The sequence below is a fragment of the Manis pentadactyla genome, chromosome Y (genome assembly GCF_030020395.1).
Source record: "Manis pentadactyla isolate mManPen7 chromosome Y, mManPen7.hap1, whole genome shotgun sequence".
In the NCBI taxonomy this organism is placed as follows: Eukaryota; Metazoa; Chordata; class Mammalia; order Pholidota; family Manidae; genus Manis; species Manis pentadactyla.
The window spans coordinates 7316514-7343129 of record NC_080039.1 but is presented as its reverse complement, the minus strand read 5'-3'; the positions used below and the strand labels follow the sequence as shown (position 1 = coordinate 7343129).

Below are 26616 nucleotides of genomic sequence, written 5' to 3'. Positions count from 1 at the left end.
AAAAAAGAAAATAATCGCAAGCATTAAACATCCTAGAAATACAACTGTATGACAAAAAGACAATGTGATACCTTACTGGAGCCAAACCTATCTGAATTTCCAGACAGAACTAGGAATCAAGAATAGAAAACTACAATTTTAAATGTAAGTTTTTGACTAAATCTGTTTAATAGCTGCCACAATCTACATCCTTAGGGGTACCAAAAGCAGATACTCAAAAGCTTCTAAAACTTGTGTTAGCCTGAGAGATTCTTTACTAGATGGACGTGTGTCAAGTAACCACTCTGAACCTCAGTTACCTTCTAAAGAACGATGGGGTTGGTTCTGAATCAGTTTTTTGTCAATATGTGGTCCACAGTTTACCTACATCTGAATACTTGGGTGTACTTGTTAAAGAAGCAGATTCTTAACTTCACTCTGACATCAAATTTTGTGAAGGTAGGCCCCAGAATCTGCCTTTCTAACAAGCACCCTAAACAATTTGTATACAACTGAAGTTTGAGAATCATGGGATTTGATAGTTCTAAAGTCTCTTCTAGCAAAAAAAAAAAAAATAGATTCCAACTTGCACCGAACACCCCAAAGCCTGAGCAACTCACAGTACAGGCTATCTTTTTGGTAAAACTTCTCTTTCCCCATTAAAAAAAAATGTATATCCTTATAAACACACATATACCTACATTCATATGTGTTGTCTAAGGCATAAGCTTCCAGGTCCCTTCCACTTTCAAATGATGATGCATAGAAACATGAACATCAACGATCTTGTGATTGACTTCCCCTTTCCCCTTATTACCTATCCTGAGTTGAACTCCTGTAGTCAATAAGGTCATCCTCACTGCCAGTCACATTGTTTCTGTTCTTTTTGGAACTACTTCGAAACAATTGAACTGCAGTCTTCAACTCTTCTTCATCCAAAACAAACACATCTTTATAGAGAATTTCATACAATATAGCTAAAGGAAGAAATGACCAAAATGCAAATTATCAAAATAAGGTGGTTTTATAACAATGTAAACAGCTATTAACCAGTATACAAATTCAATAGGTATCAACAGGGTTTTAAAAGAGCTATTCATGGTGGGTCCTTCAATTTAAAGATGGCCAACAAATCACCTGAAATCACACCAAAACATTTATAAAGTCTTCAAGTACCTTGGCAAACAGCAGCACTTGACTGAAACTGTTTTGAGTATACTGAATCATAATGCCCATTACTTGAAGAGCAGAGTAGAATCTGAAGAAAAAAACCACACACACAACAATTAAGTGAATGTTACACATCTTACAACCATAAGTACTTGAAATTAAGTTGCTAATCAGAAACTGATGTCTTTTTAAAAACAATGATTTCTAAATTATACATATGAGTGATATCATACAGTGTTTGTCTCTTATTTCATCTTGCATAATGTGCCAATTGTATCTCAATAAAGCTGAAGAAAAGTGATTTTTGAAATTTACATATAGATAAATGCAAGCTATACCTCAGAGATTTTCCTGACAGTGACTTTTAAATGCCGAGGTTAAAATTAAAACCCCTGCTCAGACTTCACTGTAAGCCTCGATCACATTCTTGTAAATACAAGAAACAAGTATTGATGTACAGATTTGCAAAACATGGGAACTTCTACAAATTGGGTAAATAAAACAGAAAGCCTACCAGAAGTTAAAAGACTTAGCTTAACTTCTAAAAATGACTGGAAAAATTAGGTCAAATACTCAAATACCCCAAACCCACAGTATGGGGGATTGGGAATGGACTTCAGTTTTATTAAATATGTTTTCCACTGTATCAAATAGCAATACACCAAGCTATCAATACTACTAAAGAGACTTCCTTAATGAATTAAGGCACTGAGATGGCTAAAGAATGAGTTAATTTCTTAGTTGATTCCTTTGTCTTCTAGTTTTTCCAAACACCAATTCAAAGGCCATGTTCCCTAACCAAATTATTTCAGTAAAAATGCTCCCTAGTTCCATGTGAGGAAATATGTTTATAAACTGCTCCAAAACCTTTTTGAATTTTTGCTCAAAACCCTGTGTCTTGTGTAAGAGATGTAATCCTTAGTGATTTAGCCTAATTTGAAGATATCTCTGGTTATCAGCAACCTGAAGTACCAAAGGTGATTCTATGGGAAGATGTTGCCACCAAAGTTCCTTGGCAGAAAATTAATCTTTTTAATTTTTTACTCTTTTATTATTTTTCTTTTTTACTTTTTTTCTACCTTCTTACACTACCCTGGGCAAACTTCTCCCAATAATCAAATTCTCTGATTCTAGATTTTTTATTCTTCCCTAGCCTTTTGTTTGAGATCACAACTTTAATCCCAACAGTATAATCCAATTCAGAGAACTGAGGGCAAGTGTCACGCTAAAGTTACTCACAGAAAAGTTTAACTTTTTAAGTTTTACCCACCCCCAGGGGTATTTACATTTAAGAGGAGTTTTTTAATCCACAAGGAACAGTAAGCAAATTTGAGCAGAGAAGCCTCTGTATTTTGGACTAGAACTGGGAACTCAAACTAAGAAAGGTTAATAACTGACGGTAGTTGTTAAGGAGTAGTTACAATAAAACTAAACATAATAAACTAATAAAACATAATAAAAACGTTGCCAGTTCCAAAACTGATGAACAAGCAGGAAAGAAGAAAGATGACTGTACAATTTCTCTATTCAAGTAGCAATGAGTTCAATTTTGACAGAAGAGGCAAAACTAGGCATGATGGCTTTCATGTTCTTGGTGGTATCCCAACATAAAATAATTCGTTCATATAAACTTGTGGGTGGTCTGTCTGTTGGGGGTAGGCGGGTGGGATGTAATGGCAATAAAGTAGTGAAAAAATGAAGTAGATCTGCATTATTGATGAGGATAGATATTTGAAAAGAACAAGTAACAGAATGTTAAGTTGAGCCCATCTACATTTAGAAAATAAATGCAAAGAGAACGATACAGAGGGATACCCACCCAAACTAGTTTAAAGCATGAGATTTAAGAGCATGAACGGGTATTTGATTTCTTACTCTACATGCCCAGGTTTAAGTTTTATTTCGTTTTTAATATATTAATTTATTTCTATTCTTTCTAGATAGACGAATAGGCTGAGTGAAGATGGCTAGTTTCCAGTAGCATTTTCTCTGATACTGGATAACTATGTGAAATACAGACTTAAGTCAATATAGACGATGAAAGGAACCAAGGTGACCATTAGGCATTTATTTGAGAATTTGCTCTAGAATATATTTTATGGAAGGCTCACTGATAATGCTCACTGTCTGTGATAGTCATTTTTGAAAACCCAAACAATTCAAACACAAATCTTAAGAGCCTAAAATGAAATACAGTACAAGTTTAAGGCAAATCAAGGTGTCACCTAACAAAAATACTCTGCTGCCACCTGGCTTTTCCATTCTTAAGTTTCAGTATGAACAAACACACTTATACACTCCCAAATTAGACATATATACACAATCCTTTGCATGTAAATACACAAATGCTGGTAAGTATTAGCTCTCTCTCTATAAGCTAATAAGAGTCTCATCAGCTCAAGGATGAGATTTATACATGCTATTCTCATGGCTGCATACTCAAAAGACCTTGCATTTTTGTAGTATCATGGCTCCCAATGTATGATGCTTTCCCCTTAATTAGTTCAGTAATATCTCTAAGATGTATAGGACTCATTTGAAAATGGAGCTGTGTAACTGTAGGGACTAAGGGCTGGGTATATGGATATTCACTACTCAACTCTTTCAAAACTTTTCTCTATATGAAAACTTTCAGAATAAAATGTCCAGGGAAAAGATGAATTGCAGGTCTAAAGCGTCCTAATAAAGATCTAAATGTCTAAATCTCCTCAGGCAATGCTGTGTAAAATTGCTAAAATAAAAAAGATAACACTCCTCTTCTTCAAACAATTCAGACTATGTCACACCTTTGTTTAAAAACTGTTCAGGGGCACCTGTACTGATGTATTTCAAAGTACATTTCAGACACCAAAAATTAAGATGGACTGGTAAACAGAGATGGGATAGATATATGATAAAACAAGGAAACCAAATACTGACAGCAGACTAGGTGGTGAGTATATGGATGCTCACTGTAAAATACTTTTAGGTTTTCTGTATGTTTTAAAAGCTCAATAATAAAATAGTAGAAGAAAACTTCAATTGACTATTCTGTACAATAAAAAGCCAAATTCTTCTCTAACACCCCTCATGTAACTCTAGCCTGTCTTTTCAGCATTGACCTCTCCCCACCCAATTATTTGAGTCCCAAAGGATCTCTTGCTTCCATTCCTTTGCATATGTTTCCTCTAAATAGATTGCCTTCATACTTGTTGGACTCATTTTTTGGTATTCCCCATAAATGTCACTACCACCATGAAACTTTCTAAACTCAAGCAGAGTGAAGGGCTTTTTTTCCTATGCTCTTTGTACATACTTCTTTATAAAACATATTACTTTGCTGTAGTTAACTATTACATGTCTGTCTTGATAACCCCTTAAGACCCCTGGCAAGGATTTTGTTGTATTTACTTTGGTATCCCCAAAGCCCAGTAAAGTGTATGGTACACTACATTGGATTAATGTTTGCTGAGTAAAACAGATGGAAGTACCATTAGTAAAACAATGCGCCCCAATTTATACTTATTTTCCAAATTATCTCTTGCAGCCCACTTGGTCTTCCCCTATTCCTAATGCCATTTGTGTAGTTCACATCTTTTATCTAGGTTACTTAAACATCTTAACAGTTCTCTCAGTGTCTAGTCTTCTCTCACCATAATAAAAATGTTGCCTGAATTTTGCTCCATGGAACGAAACAACTTACAAAACTCAAATACTGTGCAGTCTATATTTACTAATCAAATAATCTGGATAAAAGGCTTTTCTTAAAATCTTCTTGAAATAAAAATTGTATGCTGAAGAGCAATTTGTTTACCTGTTGAGAGTTCTCAGCCAACAAAACAACCTACTATTTTCCAAGCAACCTACTGGTCAGTAGTAGCACACTCTTCAGACTAATGAGAACGTAGAAATGAAAACAATACAATGTAATAAATATTATAATTACTTCAGGTCATGTTAGAGGAAATCAAAGGGAGGAAATAACTCCAGGGGAGCTGGGAAAGTTTCAAGAGAATTGACATTTGAGATACAAAGGAAAACTATCTGGAAGCATGGTATACTAAGGTTGGAGGACTGACTGGAGAGGAAAAGGCTGGTAGCAGAGAAAATTCTCATTTAGACTATGCTTATTTTTTCCATTAATTAGGTAAAAAAAAAAAAGGATTTCCTATGCCCTGGTAAGCCAGCAGTATCATTCAGTTTATTTTAGTAAACACTCACTCATCTTCTTACCTTGTCTTCATAGCCGTTATCTGTGACATAAATTGGAGGCTTTCTGGGATAGCGATAAAGAATGAAATCCCGTCTACATGAATAGAAAACAATGGTGGGCGAGAACAGGTAACTTAGTATATAAATGAGAAACTTGTAAGAACAAGTATTTGTGCTTTTAAACTGCATATTTCATTTATATAAAATAATCCAAATGTTTAAAAGACTAAAGAATGCTAAATTAAGGTAGGTCAAGTCCAGTGGATTGCTTAATGTATATATCTTAACATGGGAGAAAGAGCAAAGAAGATTAACAAGTGTATGTAGGTTTTCGAGTTTTCGGGGCTCCCATTTATTTAAGGTAGGGGTCGACAAATTTTTTCTTGGTAAACACCAGACACTACGCATTTCAGTTTTTGCATGCCATATGGTTTAACTTTGACATTGTAGCTCTGAAAGCAGACAGAGACAATGCACAAACGCAGATAACTGTGTCCCAATAAAACTATTTTTATGCAGACTGAAATTTGAATTTCATGAAATTTTAACATGCCATGAAATAGTCTTCTGATTTCTTAACCATTTAAAGAAATTTTTAAAGCATTCTTAGCCTGAGGGTCACACAAAAACAGAAGCAAGCCAATTTACAAGCCGGGTGCCAGTGAGTTAAAAGCCAACAACTGACATCAGCCTGCCCAATGCCTCTTCAATACTACTTATTGCTGGACTTAACTAAGAAAGGAGAAGATTGCAAAATACTAACTTGAACAACTCCCCAGAAGAGGGTTCTAACCCTACCAAAGTTTATGCCATCTCATCATCTTAAAAATTTTTAAGGAGTCAAAACAGATTAAACTTCTCAAATGAACAAGATTTCCACACCTCTAACCTACATTATGTAGCTATTTTTCAAAATCGCACAGCTTTCAAAAATGCTTTTACAGTTCTAAAGACCAAAATAGAACTTGCAAAAGCAGTAGGGCAGTGTTTCTCAAATTTCCCATTATCACCTCCCTAAAAAGCCTTTTTAGGCTTTTCTTAATTTCCCTACGAAATTTTAATACCAGATACACTGTACACTTACGTATTGTAATTCTTTGAAGAACCACAAACCATCATTGTAATATCTAATATTTTTGTCCTTAAGAACCAATTTATTTTAGAAGTGATACTGTTCCATTGAGGATGCAAGCAAAAGAGGCACAAAGTTAAACACATAAAAATTCTAAGATAAATATTCTGATTTTCGACAGGAATAATACCAGCAGTTCTTAAAGTCCTTTATTCTTCCATTCAAATGTACACAATGCTAGAGGTTCTCCACCCCAAAATTGTACCAACTGACTTTCCTTAGGTCTCTTCATTCTATATATCGATACATCAAATCTCAAATTTTCCCAATACTAAGGGGACTTTAATAAAAATCTTACACACACATACACACACTTTCTCTTTTTGAAAAAAGGAGGTTCAACTTACTTATAAATTAGAGAAAGAGCCCTTATTTCCAGCTGGCCAGCACTTTCCTAAACATAAATAGTGCATAAAGTTTTAAAAATGTTCTGCTGCTAGGAGGTAGTTTTTCCAAGTTTAACAATTGTTTTTCTAGATACTTAGCACACTACTTTAGACGAAGAACTTCTATAACTTGCTTTGAGGCTTAGGATATTGTGATAGTTAATCATTAACATAAACTTAGTCTGAAAAAAATAGACCTAAAGACAACCTTAGTTAGGTATTAACAAGGACAATTAATATGGAAGATTTAAAAGGCACAATAAAAATGGAATTAGTGTACGAATATGAAGTCAGCAGGGTATTTAGTACAAGTGTTTTAAGTCCACAACTATGGAACTAATCACATAAATTATTTTTAAATAAATGTGTTTGTGGATCTTACTCCCACACAAAAAAAGATAACTACACATCAGAAGAGTTCTAAGTAACAACCTCCTAGTAACATTCATTACCATTCCCCCTCCCCGATTAGAGTGAAAAGGCTTAGGCTTGTCCTGTTCCCAGTGTGTACTCTTTTACTAGTCTATGGATGATAAAATTCTTAACACAGAATTCTCATTATTCGACACAAAACAATAGGTCTGTAGCCAGTCTCCAAACTTTTGCAAGAACTATTTGATTCAAATCAGCTAGCTACTTAAGAAAACAGGTTGAGTCTAGCTAAAGTGACACAGCTGAATGAATACTTAGGTTACTATTCCAAATACTCTGAAAAGTGTAAACCCCCATATTTGATCTTACCTTGGGATCTCCCAACTGTTCCAGGTATTTCTCAAAAGATCCCTCTACGTACTTCAAAAATAAAAAAAATCTTGACTTAACCAATTACATTTTATTACCGAAATCTGATCGTATTCTGCAATATTATCCCCCAGTGGATTTTTGTTCAAATCAACAATCTCAGTATTAAATTACGACTTTGCACAGCATCTCAAGAAGATTTGCACATACACAAAGTTTTGAGTGGAGAAAAGATCGACTATACAATTATCTTCGGAACTGATCCTGGCTTATTCACCTACCTGTGCATTTCATCCAATAGTATGCCTTTTAGTTTTGAAATTCCTATTTAAGTAACCTGACAATTTTCATGAATCAAGCAAGCCAAATAATTAGAATAATTTCATACTTGACAGGAGACATGCATTTACCAAGTTAAACTGAGGAATCTTAAAGGAAATTTATTTCAAAAAAGCCCAGGGCACAAGGCAACTTTCTGGGGTGATGGAATTGTTCAGTATCTTGATTACAGTGGCAGTTATATGACTGCATATTATTGCCAAAACTAGTAACACTCAACTTAAAATGGCCAATTTTACTGTATGTAAAGTACCTAAATAAAAATAAAAATTCAAGGACTATATATGACTAGTTCCATGAAAATATATCACAAGATGTGAAATCAAATTTTAATTTTTCCTCAAACCCTTTTAACAACTTTTTGAAGTACAACTGACATATGAACTGCAAATATTTACATGCAGTTAAGTTTTGACATATGTACGCAGTCATGTCATGTCAAACCACCATGATTATCTTGATAGTGAATATCAAGTTTCCTTGTGCCCCTCTTTAGCCCCACCGACCCACAAGCAATCACTGATCTGCTTTCTGTCACAATAGACTGGTTTGCATTTTCTAGAGTTTTATATAAAGGAAATTGTATGATATGTACTTTGGTGGGAGGGTGGTTCTGGCTTCTTGCACTTGGCATAATTATTTGGAGATTCATCCTCATAGTTTTAAAATTTTACACACATCTCTGTTACTCAAAATGCCATGCACAAACAACAGCAAACATCACTTGGGAGTTTAACTATGCAGAAATTATGGGCCCTGCTCAGACCTACTGAATCAGAATCTGTATTTTAACAAAATCCCCAGGTGATTTGTAGGCACAAGAGTACTTGAGATACACTGCTTTACACCATCGTCTTGCACTTCAAGTAATTTCAGGAATAATCCTTCCCCAGGTGGGGTGAAGATTGTAATTAATTTCAAGGTAATAAGCTTTAAAGTAAAAAAGCCTTTATGTAGTGTTAAAATTCACCAAAACCTGTTGAGAAAATTAAGAGTAAACCTCGAACAGCAGGCAAATACCCAAAATATAGTCGGAAGAAAACAAATAGTACTGGAAAAGCTAAACACAGTAAAAAAAAAAAAAAAAACACAACACCCAACAACCACACAAAAGACACAATTCAAAAAACACCTTGATAAAACCTTATTTTGTTCCAAGAATTCAAACGCTTCAACATACACAAAGAAGTCTTCTAAGTTGTTTTAAAAGTCAATCATTAGTGACAGTGCTTCAATTACCAATTCGTCACATGATAATAGGTTTCCTAATTTAGTTTCCTTACAATTAAGTTTTATAAGATTAAGTTGGCTGGCCGAAGGGCATTGTGCACAGAATTACTGCACAGGAGGTTTGTATTTGTACATATTTTTAAATATACACTTACATAGCCAAACCTCTGTGAACTATGATTAATTGTGCAAGAAAACAGTGGTATGGATAATAAAAAACAGCAGTCAAAATGTTAACTTTTGGGGAATTTTTGGTGTGTGGGGGAGAAGTAGTTGGAAGTATACAGATTAACTGTTTCTTCTCAATTTTTAACTGGAGTACAAAACAGTCTAATTACAGAAGGAGGTCCAGAAGCATGGCTAGCCAGGGGGAAGGAAGCCAGCTGGAAATTAAATATTTGCTACTGAGAGAATGATACAATTTTCATACATAGAAGCTCAAAATTCATTTCCCACCTGCTATATACTCTATCCACAACTCTCCCTTGGGTATGTATTCTACTTACAGACTCAAAAGGTTGTGGATTTTCTCTCATATATGAAACACAAGCCTTCCTGATTTCCAAATGATGGACCTGGCTGCAAAACAACTAAAAAAAGAGAAAGACCAGCTCACTGTCAGCAATAATTTGACACAGAAGCTTCTAAATTAAGACTGTGAACTGGACACTTCATTATCCCTTAATCAGAACATATGTAGGAAATTAGGAAATTAAGTCCTCACTAAAATCTGTGATTCCTTTAGTGAGAATGAGGGGAGATGATTCTGTCAATGCCCCCCCCCCCTGCTTTTCTACTCTGTCGGGGAACAGCCTATAAATTTTTCCTTAGGCATAAAATTTCGAAGAAGTGGAACGTTGCTGAAAAGGATCAAGATACACTTCAAAATATTGTTTAACCCCATTCTTCATTACATTCCAAAGTGGCACTTAGAAAAGTTAAGATAGCAAAAGTAAGCAATAGATTTGGACTAACGAGTAAAGGCACACAGCAAGGTAATAATTGGCTTATAGACCTGATGTTTTTACTAGGGAAGGGATAAGGGAGTTTTGTTCTGGTGGGCTACAGGTCTTCTAGCTACAGTACCATGCCATGTCTCAAACTCTGAAAACTCAGTATAGGGAAGACACATTTGTTTTCCTTTTACCTGCTCCGAAATAGCCCGAAAGAGGCAAGAGGCATCCTTGGCAGTCAGCTTCCGAAACAGCCCTAAGCTGCCTAAATATTCATCCATTGATGCCTCTGTCAGAGACTTCTGGCCGTAGTACTTTTCCCATCTTTTATACATTGTGCACGAGAGGGTGGAGGTGGGAGGGAAGGACAAAGGAACAGGGTGGCAAAGAGGAAAAAGGGTGCAGGTAGGAATGGGTAGCAGTGACAAGGGCTTGCTTATGCAGGTATCTGGAAAGCAGCCCAAAGTCTAGGTATGAGAAGGCAGCTGGGAGTCAGCGCTGTAGAATCTTGGCATTTCTCAGGAGCAGGAGAAGCAAAGGGCTGGCTTGCCCAGGACAAGTCCCGACCCTGTGAAAAGAAGAGGAAGAGCCAAAGCTCCTAGGTATAGAGAGTTAGACTTGAGAAGATGTGGGAGGGGGAAGGTACTTGCAGAGCTACCTTTTAGGGGAAGGGCAACATTAATCCAATCAGCCCAAGGTTGAGAAATATGCATAAACAGCTGAGCGTGGACCAAAAAGAAGCCGAGTTTGCTTCTTAACTCGAGGCAACTGCTGCAGGAGGCAGAAAGGTCTGCAATAAGGCTCAGGTGTGTTATGACGCAGCCTGGCCCACATTACATTGCTTTAATATCTCTGCCCAAATTTTCCACAACAGTCTCTGCCAAGTTCCCTGCTCTATCCATAGTTTCATGGAGATGAGAAAAAAAAATCCGAAACTAATGAACTAGTAAGATTTAATATTAAGAACATCTTAAAAAACAGATAAACTGACTGTGGTTGGGGGAAAGGCTCTCTTAACCTGAAGGGGCAGAAATCACAGTTCAGGCAAAGTGCCAAAAGCAAGCAGCTGGAGATTTCAGGTATGGGGTTTATGTAATCTCATTTCATTCTCACAGTTAATAATAACCATCTGCTAGCATCACAGAAACTAAATTCCTTAATTATGCTAGGAAATGCTGATAGAATTCTGAACTAGTATTTCCAAACTATTGTATAGCATTAACAAAAAGAGTAAATACAAAAGAGGGTGTTTCCAAACAAATGGAAACAATGGAAACTTCAACTGAAGCAGCATGAAAGAAACATGTTGCCCACAAACATTCTAAGAAACTAGGTAAGAGACATGTTTCAATGTATCAGGGCACTTTTTGGAAAAACTAGATTCTGAGAAAACCAAAATAAAATATGACTGTGCTTTTTAGGGTTCAAAGCCAGGACTGGTCACTTGTATTACTTGATTTCATTGTCAAGTCTCTCGTTTTTATTTAAATACAAAATTCTAATTCCTTTATTTGTTTAAGTGTTAAAAAACATAGATCAAAGCTGGCTTTGGAGAAGTTACAAAATTAAGCTGCTTTTTGAAAACTTTTTCTTGTATCTGTGGATCCGGTAGTAATCATGACTGCCGCCTAGGGGAGAACTGTCAGTAATCAACCTTATAATTAAGGGATGAACTATAGGCATTTTAGAAAAAAAGAGTGAATTCTTGACTCCCTTCAGCATACCAATTTGATATTACCGTAACTAATTTCTTTTTTAAAGGAACTGTAACACTGGGGAAATGACTCTTTTTGCAAAAGTTCTGAAACACGGTTTGGGAAGAGGGACCACCATCTTTCTTTAAGGCCACAAATTCCCTGAGAAAAACTAAGGGTTATAATAAAAAGTTAATCATTTCTGACATTTTTTTTTACCAATGTACCAATAAGAGAAAAATACAATTCTGCATATTTATAGCTGTATATATAAAATTTCAATCAATACTAATCAACATAGTTCACCATGAGGAAGATAACAGGGAAAACTGGGAGAGGGAGAGAGAGTCTAATAGGAGAGAAGGGAACAAAGAGAAGAAAAAGACAAGCAGGCAAAAAGAGACTAAAACAGAGAAAGCACAAAGAGACCCACATAAATACTGTCAATTTATTTTTAACAAAGGTGCAAGAGCAGTTCAATAAGAGATGATAGTAGTTTCATCAAATGTGCTAGAATAATTGACATCTATATGCAAAAGAAAAACAATGATCTTCAACCTGCACTTCATGTCCTGTACAATAATTAACTCCACATGGATCAAAGAACTAACTGTAGAACTTTGAAACTTTTAAACACAAGCATAGGAGAAAATCTTGTGGACCTTGAGTTAGGCAGATTTCTTCAATACAATGTAATAAAAAATTGATTGGACTTTGTCAAAATTAAAAACTGCTCTGAAAATTACATTGTTAGAATGAAAATACAAGCCACATCTGGAAGAAAACATTTGTATATCACATATTTGACAAAAAAGTTTGTGCCAAAATATATAAGGAACTCTCAAAAGTCAACAATAACAATTTTTAAAATGGGCAATTTTACCACACATTTACCAAAGATACAGGAGTGGCTACTAAGCATGTAAAAATATATTCAACATTAGTCAGTAAGAAAATTCAAATTAAAGCCACAGTGAGACATCACTACACACCCACTAGGATGGCTATAATAAATACAAACAGTACAAGTGTTAGCACGGACATGCAGAAACTGGAACCTTATTAAAAGAAGCCAGAGGCAAAAGGAGTGTGATTCCAAAATATACATGATTCCACTCATATGAAATATACCAAACAGACCAATCTGAAGAGACAGAAAATCACTGGTTGCCTGGTGTGGGATGGAAATAGTTATTAACTACAAACAGGAACAAAGGATCTTTTGGGGTGATAGAAATATTTGAAAACTGTTTTGTGGTAATGTTTGCACAATTCTATATATATTTACTAAAAACTGAATTGTACATTTAAAACTAGTAATTTTAACAGCTTTGAAATTCACAAAACATACAATTCAAAGCATGTAATGGATACTTAAGAGTTGTGCATTCACCACCCAAATTTTAGAACATTCTCATTACCCCAAAAGGAAACCCACACACCCATTACCATCAACCTTTAATCCCCCTATCCCTACCAATTCCAGGCAACCACTATCTACTTTGTCTCTATATACATATTATGGGTACTTCAAATAGAATCACACAGTACTTAGTCCTGTGTAACTAGATTCTTTCACTTGGCATGAAGTTTCAAGGTTCACCCATGCTGTGGCATTTACCAGTATCTAAACCCTTTGTATAAACTATGTTTAATTATCTATTTATGAGTTGATAGACATTTGGGTTCCTTTCTACTTTTTGCCTATTATGACTAATGCTATTATAAAGTCATAGACAAGTTATTGTTTGGACGTGTTTCCATTTTATTGGGTAATACCTAGGAATGGAGTTGCTGAATCACATAACTCTACATTTGACTGTTCAAGGAACTATCAGACTGTTTTTCCACAGCAGCTTCACCATTTTACATTCTTACCAGCATTTTGAGGGTTCCTGTTTCTCCACATCCTACCAACACTTACTGTTATCTCTTTAGCCATCCTAGTAGATATGAAGTGGTATCTCTTTGTGGTTTTGCTTTGCATTTCTCTATGGCTAATATGGTCGAGCATACTTCATGTGCCTATTGGCCATCTGCATATCTTTAATGAGATACCACTACATACATCATAGAATGACTAAAACACATTTTTTAAGACTGATAGTAACAACTGAAGTGTTGCCAAGGATGCAGTGCAACTGGAACTCTCATATGTTGCTGTTAAGACTATAAATCAATACAGGAACTCTGGCAAAATAGTTTGGCAATTCTTATAAGGAGAGAGTTACCATATGGCACAGCAATCCCATTTCTGGCTATCTGTTCAAGAGAAATAGAAAACTTAAGTCCACACAAAAACCCATGCATCAGTGTTTATAGCAGCTTTATTCATAACCATGTTTCCCCTAAAACTGGAAACAATCCAAACACACTTCAACTGGTAAATGGACAAACCATGGCATTCATACAACAGAATACTCCTTAGCAATAAAAAGTTAGGTATGGATATACACAAGAACATGCATGAATCTCAAATGCACTGTGGCAAGTGAAAGAAGACAGATTCAAAAGGCTACACACTTTATGACTACATTTTTATGACATATTGGAAAAGACAAAACCATAATAAGGGTAAACAGATCAGTTGTCACTAGTTAGGACTGCAGGGAAGGGCTGACTAAAAAGGGATGGCAGAAAGAACATATGGAGTTATGTACCTTGAGTATAGTAGTGGTTACACGATTATGCATTTGTAAAATCTTACCGAACTGTAAAAGAAAAATACTTTGTTATATTTAAATTTAAAAATAAATAACATAGGAGCCAAGATGGCGGGGTGAGTAGGGCAGTGGAAATCTCCTCCCAAAACCATATATATTTTTGAAAGTACAAATAATACAACTATTACTCCAAGAAAGACCAGAAGATACAGTACAACAGCCAGGCTACATCCACATCGGCAAGAACTCAGTGCCTCACGAAGGGGGTAAGATACAAACCGTGGCCCGGCGGAACCCGAGCATCCCACCCCCGACCCCAGCTCCCCCGCGGGAGGAGAGGAGTCAGAGCGGGAAGGGAGTGGAAGCCCAGGGCTGCTAAACACCCAGCCCTAGTCATCCGTACTGGGAGCACAGACACACGTTGCGTGGTATGCTGGATATTAGGGAAACAGAACAGTAAAAGCTGCAAGCAGGTCCCTGCAGCCGGCTCCCCTGGGACAAAAGAAAAGCGAGTGATTTTTGAAAGTCTTAAAGGGACAGGGGCCTCACAGCTGGATGGAAGCATGCCGGCACACTAAGCCCAGCAGCTGGGAATCCAGGGGAAATTCAGGCGCTCCAGCCCCCTGGGAGGCAGCGCATCTGTGAGGCCCCTCAAGGCGACAAACAGGCTCCCGCCCATCCCCCCTCCGGGGCAGACCTGCCATAGCAGGTGAGCAGCCTGAGAGCAGCTGCGCCCACAGCAACTGCCCAGAGAATCCTCTGCAGCCAGCTGGGGCAGACTCAGAGGCCCCGCCAGCACACACAAACAGAGGGAGCCGAGACAAGGCACTAAAGGTCGCAGTTCGTGCATCAGAGTGTACCCAGCATGCCTGCCACTCCCTGTAGAGCCTGGGATGCCCTGATGGCTGCCCCGCCCATGGCGGCTCAGGAAATAAAACCGGAAGCTGCTACCTGTGGGTGGGTAACCAGCAGAGGCAGTGAGGAGGGCAAGGCGACCAGAAAGCATGAAGGGACTTTGCTCTTGCAGCTAACACACACACAAACTGCCCACAACTACCTCTATAGCCATAAAAAGGCAGAAGAATCTGATCCAGTCCAGAATCACCAAGACAACCCCTGAGAGGGAGCCTAAGCAGATACATTTAACCAATCTTCCTGAAAAAGAATTCAAAATAAAGGTCATAACCATGCTGATGGACCTGGAGAGAAATACGCAAAAGCTAAAGGATCAAGTTAGGAGGGAGAATACAGAGGAAAAACAATCTTTGAAAGCACTTCAGAGAAGACTGGATGAGGTGCAAGAGGCTGTTAATGGAATAGAACTCAGACAACAGGAACACAGAGAAGCTGAGGCAGAGAGAGATATAAGGATCTCCAGGAATGAAAAAATACTAAGAGAACTGTGTGACCAATCGAAACGGAACAATATTCGCATTATAGGGCTACCAGAAGAAGAGAGAGAAAAAGGGATAGAAAGTGTCTTTGACTAGAGGCAGAGCCAACATGGCGGCGTGAGTACGACAGTGGGAATCTCCTCCCAAAAACATATATACTTTTGAAAATACAACAAACACAACTAGCCCTAAAAGAGAGACCAGAAGATGCAGGACAGTGGCCAGACTGCAGCTACACCAGCGAGAACCCAGCGCCTGGTGAAAGGGGTAAGATACAAGCCCCGGCCCCGCGGGACCCGAGCGCCCCTCCCCCCAGCTCCCGGCGGGAGAAGAATAGGCAGAGCGGGAGGGAGACGGAGCCCAGGACTGCTGAACACCCAGCCCCAGCCATCCGGGCCAGAACGCAAACACAGTAGGTGCCCAGGGGGCTCTGGATACTGGGGGAACAGGGAGTAAGACCTCTGAGCGGGTGCCAAAGCTGATGCCCCTGTGACAAAGAAAAGCGGGGGCTTGTTGAAAGTCTTAAAGGGACAGGGACTTAACAGCTTGATGGAAACAACCCAGGTCACAGTACAGCAGCTGGAAATTACAGGGAAAACCGGGTGCACTAACCCCCTGGGCAACAGCTCTGAGACCCCTCACGGAGGTAAACAGTCAAGCAGCTCCCCCATCCATTACCCCACCGGGCGCTGCGAAAGCAGAGAAGCACCCTGAGACAAATTCCGCCCACAGAAAGGGAAATTTCTCCCTTCCGGCCAGGCAAGACACAAAGACCCAGTCTACACGCAATTACCCAACACAAGCCACTAGGGGTCGCAGTTGCCCCAGTAAAGAAAGGCCAGTAGCAAGTGAAAATTTTGGCCCTCCCAGCTGACAGTCAATAGCACCTGTCAACATGAAAAGGCAAAAAAATATGATCCAGACAAGACTAACCCAGACAGCTTCGGCATCTGCTACATCTTCCCCTGAGAAGGAACCTGGGGAGATAGATTTAGCCAGTCTTCCTGAAAAAGAATTCAAAACAAAAGTCATAACCATGCTGATGGACTTGCAGAGAAATATGCAAGAACTAAGGAAGGAGAATTCAGAAATAAAACAAGCTCTGGAAGGACTTCAAAACAGAATGGACGAGATGCAAGAGACCATTAATGGACTAGAAAACAGAGAACAGGAACGCAGAGAAGCTGATGCAGAGAGAGATAAAAGGATATCCAGCAATGAAAGAATTTTAAGAGAGCTCAGAGACCAAACGAAAAGGAACAATATAAGAATTATAGGTATTCCAGAAGAAGTAGAGAGAGAAAAGGGGATAGAAAATGTCTTTGAAGAAATAATTGCTGAAAACTTCCCCAAACTAGGGGAAGAAATGGCCTCTCAGACCACAGAGGTACACAGAACTCCCATGACAAGGGATCCAAGGGGGGCAACACCAAGACACATAATAATTAAAATGGCAAAGATCAAACACAAGGACAAAGTATTAGAGGCAGCCAGAGAGAGAAAAAAGGTTACCTACAAAAGAAAACCCATCAGGCTATCATCAGACTTCTCAACAGAAACCCTACAGGCCAGAAGAGAATGGCATGATATACTTAATGCAATGAAACAGAAGGGCCTCGAACCAAGACTACTGTATCCAGCACGATTATCATTTAAATATGAAGGAGGGATTAAACAATTCCCAGACAAGCAAAAGTTGAGGGAATTTGCCTCCCACAAACCACCTCTACAGGGCATCCTACAGGGACTGCTCTAGATGGGAGCACTCCTAAAAAGAGCACACAACAAAACACCCAACATATGAAGAAGGGGGGAGGAGGAATAAGAAGGGAGAGAAATAAAGAATCATCAGACTGTGTTTATAATAGCTCAACAAGCGAGTTAAGTTAGACAGTAAGATAGTAAAGGAGCTAACCCTAAACCTTTGGTAACCAAAAACTTAAAGCCTGCAATGGCAATAAATTCATACCTTTCAATAATCACCCTAAATGTAAATGGACTGAATGCAACAATCAAAAGACACAGAGTAACAGAATGGATAAAAACGCAAGATCCATCCATATGCTGCTTACAAGAGATTCACCTCAAACCCAAAGACACGCACAGACTTAAAGTCAAGGGAGGGAAAAAGATATTTCAAGCAAACAACAGAGAGAAGAAAGCAGGTGTTGCAATTCTGGTATCAGACAAAACAGACTTCAAAATAAAGAAAGTAACAAAAGTCGAAGAAGGACATTACATAATGATAAAGGGCTCAGTCCATCCAGAGGATATAACCATTATAAATATATATGCACTCAATACAGGAGCACCAACATACCTGAAACAAATATTAACAGGACTAAAGGAGGAAATAGAATGCAATGCATTCATTCTAGGAGACTTCAACACACCACTCACTCCAAAGGACAGATCTACCAGACAGAAAATAAGTAAGGACACAGAGGCACTGAACAACACACTAGAACAGATGGACCTAATAGACATCTACAGAACTCTACATCCAGAAGCAACAGGATACACATTCTTCTCAAGTGCACATGGAACATTCTCCAGAATAGACCACATACTAGGACACAAAAAGAGCCTCAGTAAATTCCGAAAGACTGAAATCCTACCAACCAACTTTTCAGACCACAAAGGCATTAAACTAGAAATAAACTGTTCAAAGAAAGCAAAAGGGCTCACAAACACATGGAGGCCAAACAACACGCTCCTAAATAATCAATGGATCAATGACCAAATCAAAATGGAGATCCAGCAATATATGGAAACAAATGACAACAACAACACTAAGCCCCAACTTCTGTGGGACACAGCAAAAGCAGTCTTAAGAGGAAAGTATATAGCAACCCAAGCATATTTAAAAAAGGAAGAGCAATCCCAAATGAACGGTCTAATGTCACAACTATCGAAATTGGAAAAAGAAGAACAAATGAGGCCTAAGGTCAGCAGAAGGAGGGACATAACAAAGATCAGAGAATAAATAAATAAAATTGAGAAGAATAAAACAATAGCAAAAATCAATGAAACCAAGAGCTGGTTCTTCAAGAAAATAAACAAAATAGATAAGCCTCTAGCCAGACTTATTAAGAGGAAAAGAGAGTCAACACAAATCAACAGTATCAGAAACGAGAAAGGAAAAATCACGACGGACCCCGCAGAAATACAAAGAATTATTAGAGACTACTATGAAAACCTATATGCTAACAAGCTGGGAAACCTAAGAGAAATGGACAACTTCCTAGAAAAATACAACCTTCCAAGACTGACCAAGGAAGAAGCAGAAAATATAAACAGACCAATTACCAGCAACGAAATTGAAGTGGTAAATCAAAAAAGTACCCAAGAACAAAACCCCTGGTCCCGATGGATTCACTGCTGAATTTTATGACACATATAGAGAAGACATCAAACCCATTCTCCTTAAAAGTTTTCCAAAAAACAGAAGAGGAGGGAATATATCCAAATTCATTCTATGAAGCCAGCATCACTCTTATACCAAAACCAGGCAAAGACCCCATCAAAAAAGAAAATTACAGACCAATATCCCTGATGAACAAAGATGTAAAAATACTCAACAGAATATTAGCAAACTGAATTAAAAAATACATCAAGAGGATCATACACCATGACCAAGTGGGATTCACCTCAGGGACGCAAGGATGGTAGAACATTCAAAAATCCATCATCATCCACCACATAAACAAAAAGAAGGACAAAAACACATGATCATCTCCATAGATGCTGAAAAAGCATTCAACAAAAGTTAACATCCATTCATGATAAAAAAAAGTCTCAACAAAATGGGTATACAGGGCAAGTACCTCAACATAACAAAGGCCATATATGATGAAGCCACAGCCAACATCATATTTAACAGTGAGAAGCTGAAAGCTTTTCCTCTGCAATCGGGAAGAAGACAGGGATGCCCACTCTCCTCACTGTTGTTCAACATAGTACTAGAGGTCCTAGACACGGCAATTAGACAAAACAAAGAGATATAAGGCATCCAGATTGGTAAAGAAGAAGTCAAACTGTCACTATTTTCAGATGACATGATATTGTACATAAAAAACCCTAAAGACTCCACTGTAAAACAACTAGAACTAATATCTGAATTCAGCAAAGTTGCAGAATACAAAATTAATACACAGAAATCTGTTGCTTTCATATACACTCACGATGAACTAGCAGAAAGCGAAAGCAGGAAAACAATTCCATTCACAATTGCATCAAAAAGAATAAAATACCTAGGAATAAACCTAAGCCAGGAAGTAAAAGACCTATACCCTGAAAACTACAAGACACTCTTAAAGAAATTAAAGAGGACACTAACAAATGGAAACTCAACCCATGCTCTTGGCTAGGAAGAATTAATATTGTCTAAATGGCAATCCTGCCTAAAACAATCCTCAGATTCAATGCAATGCCTATCAAAATACCAACAGCATTCTTTAACGAACTGGAAAAAATAGATTGAAAATTCAAATGGATCCACAAAGACCCTGAATGGCCAAAGCAATCCTGAGAAGAAAAAATAAAGCGAGGGGGTCTCGCTCCCAACTTCAAGCTCTACTAAAAAGCCACAGTAATCAAGACAATTTGGTACTGGCATAAGAACAGATGCACAGACCAGTGGAACAGAACAGAGAGTCCAGATATAAATACAAACATATACGGTCAGTTAATACATGATAAAGGAGCCATGGACTTACAAAGGGGAAATGACAGCCTCTTCAACAGCTAGTGTTGGCAAAACTGGACAGCTACATGTAAGAGAATAAAACTGGATCACTGTCTAAACCCACACACAAAAGTAAATTCGAAATGGATCCAAGACCTGAATGTGAGTCATGAAACCATAAAACTCTTAGAAAAAAACATAGGCAAAATTCTCTTGCACATAAACATGAGCAACTTCTCCATGAACATATCGCCCCGGGGAAGGGAAACAAAAGCAAAAATGAACAAGTGGGACTACACCAAAGTGAAAAGCTTCTGTACAGCAAAGAACACTACAAATAGAACAAAAAGGCATCCTACAGTATGGGAGAATATATTCATAAATGACAGATCTGATAAAGGGTTGACATCCAAAATATATAAAGGGTTCATGCACCTCAACAAAGTAAAAGCAAATCAACCAATTAAAAAATGGACACATGATCTGAACAGACACTTCTCCAAAGAAGAAATTCAGACGGCAAACAGACACATGAGAAGATGCTCCATATCACTTGTCATCAGAGAAATGCAAATTAAAACCACAACATTAGGATTGCCACAAATCCAAAAGACAAACAACAACAAATGCTGGTGAGGTTGTGGAGAAAGGGGAACCCTCCTACACTGCTGGTCAGAATGTAAACTAGTTCAACCATTGTGGAAAGCAGTATGGAGGTTCCCCTCAAAAAACTAAAAACAGAAATACCATTTGACCCAGGAATTCCACTTCTAGGAATTTACCCTAAGAACGCAGGAGCCCCATTTGAAAAAGACAAATGCACCCCTATGTTTATTCCAGCACTATTCACAACAGCCAAGAAATGGAAGCAACCTAAGTGTCCATCACTAGATGAATGGATAAAGAAGATGTGGTACCTACACACAATGGAATGTTATTCAGCCTTAAGAAGAAAACAAATCCTACCAGTTGCAACAACAGGGATGGAGCTAGAGGGTATTATGCTCGGTGAAATAAGCCAGGCGGACACAAACAAGTATCAAGTGATTTCACTGATCTGTGGAGTATTAAGTACAAAGGAAAAGCTGAAGGAGCAAAAACACCAGAAGACTCACAGAACCCAGGAATGGACTAACAGTTACCTAAGGGAAAAGGACCAGGTGGGAAGGGAGGGAATAAGGTGGGTGGGGGATAAAGGGTTCATTATGATTAGCATGTATAATGTGGGGGGGGTTTCACGGGGAGGGCTGTACACACAGAGAAGGCAAGTAGTGATTCTACAACATCTTACAACACTGATGGACAATGACTGCAATGGGGAATGTGGAGGGAACTTGGTGATGGGGGGATTCTAGTGAACATAATGTTCCTCATGTAATTGTAGAGTAAGGATACCAAAATAAAAATATATAATTTTTTTAATTTCTAAAACTATTTCTTTTTTGTAGTACAACATATGAATACTAGCAGTTTTAACTCTAAGAACACTCCTTCATATTTCAAACAAATGAGGTATACGCTTGGAATATTTCTAAAGCATGTATTACCTGTAATATACAAAGTATAGTTGTAAATGTATATGGGACATGATGCTCTTGAATTATTTTAGTTTCTGAGAGGCATCATGGTACCATTAAAAGAGTGTTATGAACTTGATTATGCCCCTTCAATCTCTCTGGGTGAGTTTCCTCATTTGTAAAATAAAGGAGATGGGTTGCGTGACCTCTAAGCACCCGTTCATGTCTAAGGAACTCTGATTCTCTGTGATTCAATGATGGATAATATATTTATATTGTCAAATTAATGATCCACATTAACCATGAAAATAGCGCATAGAGGAATTAACATTCTAGCAAAATGTAGGGTTGACTCGGCCACATAAAAATGAATAATAAATCTTGCATTACTAAATGAAAGAAATAGACCTAGATTTTTAAAAAGACAACAAAACTTGTAACTGTGTGGTGATTGATCATATAACTGAATTATATGATACAATTATATAAGTCAATTGTATTATGTCAATTGTATGTAAATAAAACGGGGAAAAAAGAGATAACAAACACATGTACGTAACAACTTGTGGCAGAACCTGCTGCGAAGACAATCGGAATTTTAGAAACTAATACTAAATCATTTATTTCAATTATTTTTAGCACCAAAAAACATGGGGACAATTTGGGGAATACATCAACTCTGATAACTTATTTTTAATGTCTTTCATTAATGAAAAATATGATGGTAAAGTTTCTTTAAAAACACTTTTTAACAGCCCCCTCAACTAGAACCCGTCACTTTCTTTCATGGTAGACATTTAAACAGAATTAGTAAGGCACTATTTGTAAGGGAACACAATGGTTCTACAATAAAATATGGCCACACAGCCCTATTCAACCTCCTCCTCAGGTTTAATGAAGACAATAGAGACAAGGAAGAATTGATTTCCAATAAAGCAGTGATCCTTCTCAGATATACAAAACAGAAGAAACATTACCAAGAACTACTTGCTTTCATTTTCTTCTCTTCCCCACTTCCACCTGAAGCATGCCTATACAGATAAGAAAAGAGGAAAACGGTACTTGCTTAAAAAATATATCATATTTACACAGAAATACTGAGGATTTTTGTTTTGGTTTCATTTTTTATTTATGTTATTTGCAATGTCTCATCACTCTATAGACAGACAGGGCACTGAGGAAAGGGAGAATAAAGACCAGACCATTCTTTTGTTTTGATGCGCTGGAAATGCCCATTCACTTCAATTTTCTATAACCCCAACCAGAGACTGAATATGAATTTAAATGTGAAATTTGGTGTCAGTGAGGACTTTGCTTTGTGTATTACTTAGGACTGTCTACTGTGAATTCTAGGGAACTATCTCTAAGACTATTCCTATTTCTTAAAACAAAAACTCTTAACCAAGAGAAAAGGTCTTATTTTGACATTTATTTTCAAACTTTCCACATAATTGGTTTTATATCTTAGAAAACACCAGTGAAGGAAGTTAGTTTTACTAATTCACAAATGGGGAAACTAAGATCCAGAATATTAGTTAGGTTAAGGATTTAGGAATGTTTTTCACTCCTATATTTGGTGCACTTATTATCCACCCACTTCATACTGGCAGTGGAGAAATAACCAGTACATTCTGTACAAAAGAGAAAATGAACAGTAAAAAAGATGCACTATGTGGCTTCTCACAGACAGCTCCAACAGTGACTACCAGCTCAGGAAACAAATACTTTAGAAGCACACTTGACAGTTAATAACTAAATTACTGTACAGGTTTACCAAATAGCCTAATGCAGTATACCCTAAAACTAATTACTAAATTCCATTTAGTTCCTTTCACCAATTAGAAACAGTGCTACACAAGCCATTGGGGGTTATAAATACTGGGTTAATAATATGAAGGTTAGTTTCAAAACATGTTGTTTGGTTATGTGTTAAACTTGATGAGAAAAGTTTATAATTTGCTATATTATTTTAAAAACTGGGAATTATTAAACTCAAATGTACTTAACAAAAGGATTTAATTATAAAGGAGTCTAATAATTATAATAAGCAATGACCTATAATTCCTACAAGCAGGAATGAAGTTACTGAAGTTGCCCTTAGTCTAAGGATTCTTTACTTAGGGCCTCAAGGCATCTTTAAACTCCCTGAAATGTCATTCACTGCAAAATGTGTGTATGTGCCAGTAGGGAGAGGAGCAATAGTTTTAAATATTTTGAAGGACTGCACAACCCAAGGAAGCTTAAGAACTACTGCCTTAAAGAATAGGACTGTAGTCATTAAAATAAAATCAGTGCCAATCATAATAAATAATTTTGACCAGAATGTGGTAAAAATTCATAAAGACAATAAAGATCTAAAAGTTTCTGAAATGTTAATAGATGGTATATAACAATATATAAACGTCTCAAAATATTTTACAGGAATCAGTATCAATCAAGAAGCATATATTGTACTTTCCTGTTGGAAGCTAACTAGATTTGCTCGCCTTTTGTCTAGTCACCTACAAAAATTATAAGAATTAAAAGACCATACAATATTAAGATTGTGCTAAAATACTTCAGGAATTAATCAACTAACAGGGAACCAAATTAAATGTCATTCAGCAGTTATCCTTAACCTTTATCCACAGAGTCTTTTACTGAAAAACACTATAGCTACTGCTTTTAATAAAACTAATTTACATCACATTTTACCAAAATATCCCCAATAAGCACCATTATGAGAGACACTTAAACACCATTAAGACATTACACAGGATAGGCACCGCTATGTTTTAGATGCTACTCCTGTAAATGCTTGATCCTACAAACTCACCATACAATGTGAGGGTCACAACTTCCTCCTGAACAAGAGACATAATACTTTGGAGTCAAGTCAAAGACTGTATGAAATGAGTATGTGCGTGATGACAGTATTTCCTAAAACCAGTACCAACTCCTAAGCAAGATAATGAGAAAAGAATACTAAGTTACAAAAGTACACTTATCATTTATCGAAAGCCTAAAGTGTTTCAGGCAGAGGCTTCAAGAATGAGTAAAACAGTTCATCCTCAACTACACTGTATGAGCATTCCTCCAGGCCAGGAATCCTGTCTTGAGTCCTGTGATACAAAAAAGTCTTACTATGCATTTTTGTTAAAATACTAAATAAGGAAATAAATGGGCATGAGACAGGAGGTAAAGCTCAGAATACATGGTGACCAATACAGTGTTGGAGATTAAGAGTTAAAGCGTGGGGGACTGACTAAACGGTAACACCATTATTACCACTAAATGGTGATAAGGATCTCAGAAGGATGAAAAGGAGAAATATGATTTTAGTTTGGGGCACATCGTTTAAGGTGCCTAGAGAGCTAACAGACAAACAAGACCAAAAGGCAACTGGATGGAGGACTATAGATAGGGCAATCAGTAGTACAAGCTGTGGAAGTGATAACAATACCAAGGAAATATAAGTACATTAAAGAACAAAAATGGAAGCTAAAACACAAATATTTAAAGAGAAAACAAAAGAACCAGTAAAGAACTTGCAACTAGGTAAACCTACTGGGAAAATTTCTCCACATGAATTGTATAATTCTAAATAGCAATGTGAAAATTGAAGTATATTAAGTACCTGTGGCTATCATACCATCAAAATTTCTTGGATTTCAAATATTCTATCCTTATCCCCACAAATGGTGGAAATATAATTCAGTGTTCCAATTACAATTCCAAAGCCATCTTTTGGACACTTCATTTAACATGAAACTCCTTTTTCACATTATGCTCTGAGCCCATTCTCCTCGTTTGTAAAATGAGATAATAGTAACTATTTCATAGGGTTATTATAAAGATTAAATGTACTCATATGTGTAAAGTGCTCTGAATAGTACCTGATATATTACTAAGCACGCAACAGGCATTATTTTTCATTCCCTACTCCCCCACAGAAATGTGAAACTAATTGTACAGCAGAAAATTGATTACTGCATAGCTATCAGGACTACTCATTCCAAATTGTTCTCAAAAATTAATTTCTAGTAATTCACCGATAGATCTCATTTCTCAGACTGTGTAAAGATTCCTGGTCATCTCTGAAAATTTTATATGTGAACAAATCAGTGGGATTAAGTGCTTATACCATAATAAAGGGCCAAGAAAATTATCTAGATCATGCTAGTCATTAATGACTTAGTCTGAGGAAGAGTTTCTCAGACTGAAAATATCAGAATGAACATATTTTTACACTTCCCTGTGTGTCTGCATTATTTGCCATTAAAGGCATACAAAGTAGTGCTCTAAGGCGCCTGAAATTAAAAAAACCTGACAGTACTTTCATATACTCTTTCTTACCTAACACCAAATCCTACCAGCTCTTACTTTTCCTCCAAAATTGTAAGCACAGTAATCTAAAATCTTTCCCATCATCCTATAACCTCACATCATCTTTTACCTACTCCAACATCAACTTTCTAACTATTACTTTTCCACCTCTGAACCTATCCACGATGCAAATTTCTCAAAATACTAACCTTTCTCTATTGCTTCCTTATTCCTG

The 26616-nt window shown here is 37.2% G+C and overlaps 1 pseudogene; it reads right to left on the bottom strand.

Moving 5' to 3' along the window:
- Positions 1–26616, bottom strand: part of LOC130682200 (putative bifunctional UDP-N-acetylglucosamine transferase and deubiquitinase ALG13) — a 123423-nt pseudogene that overhangs the window by 27941 nt on the left and 68866 nt on the right.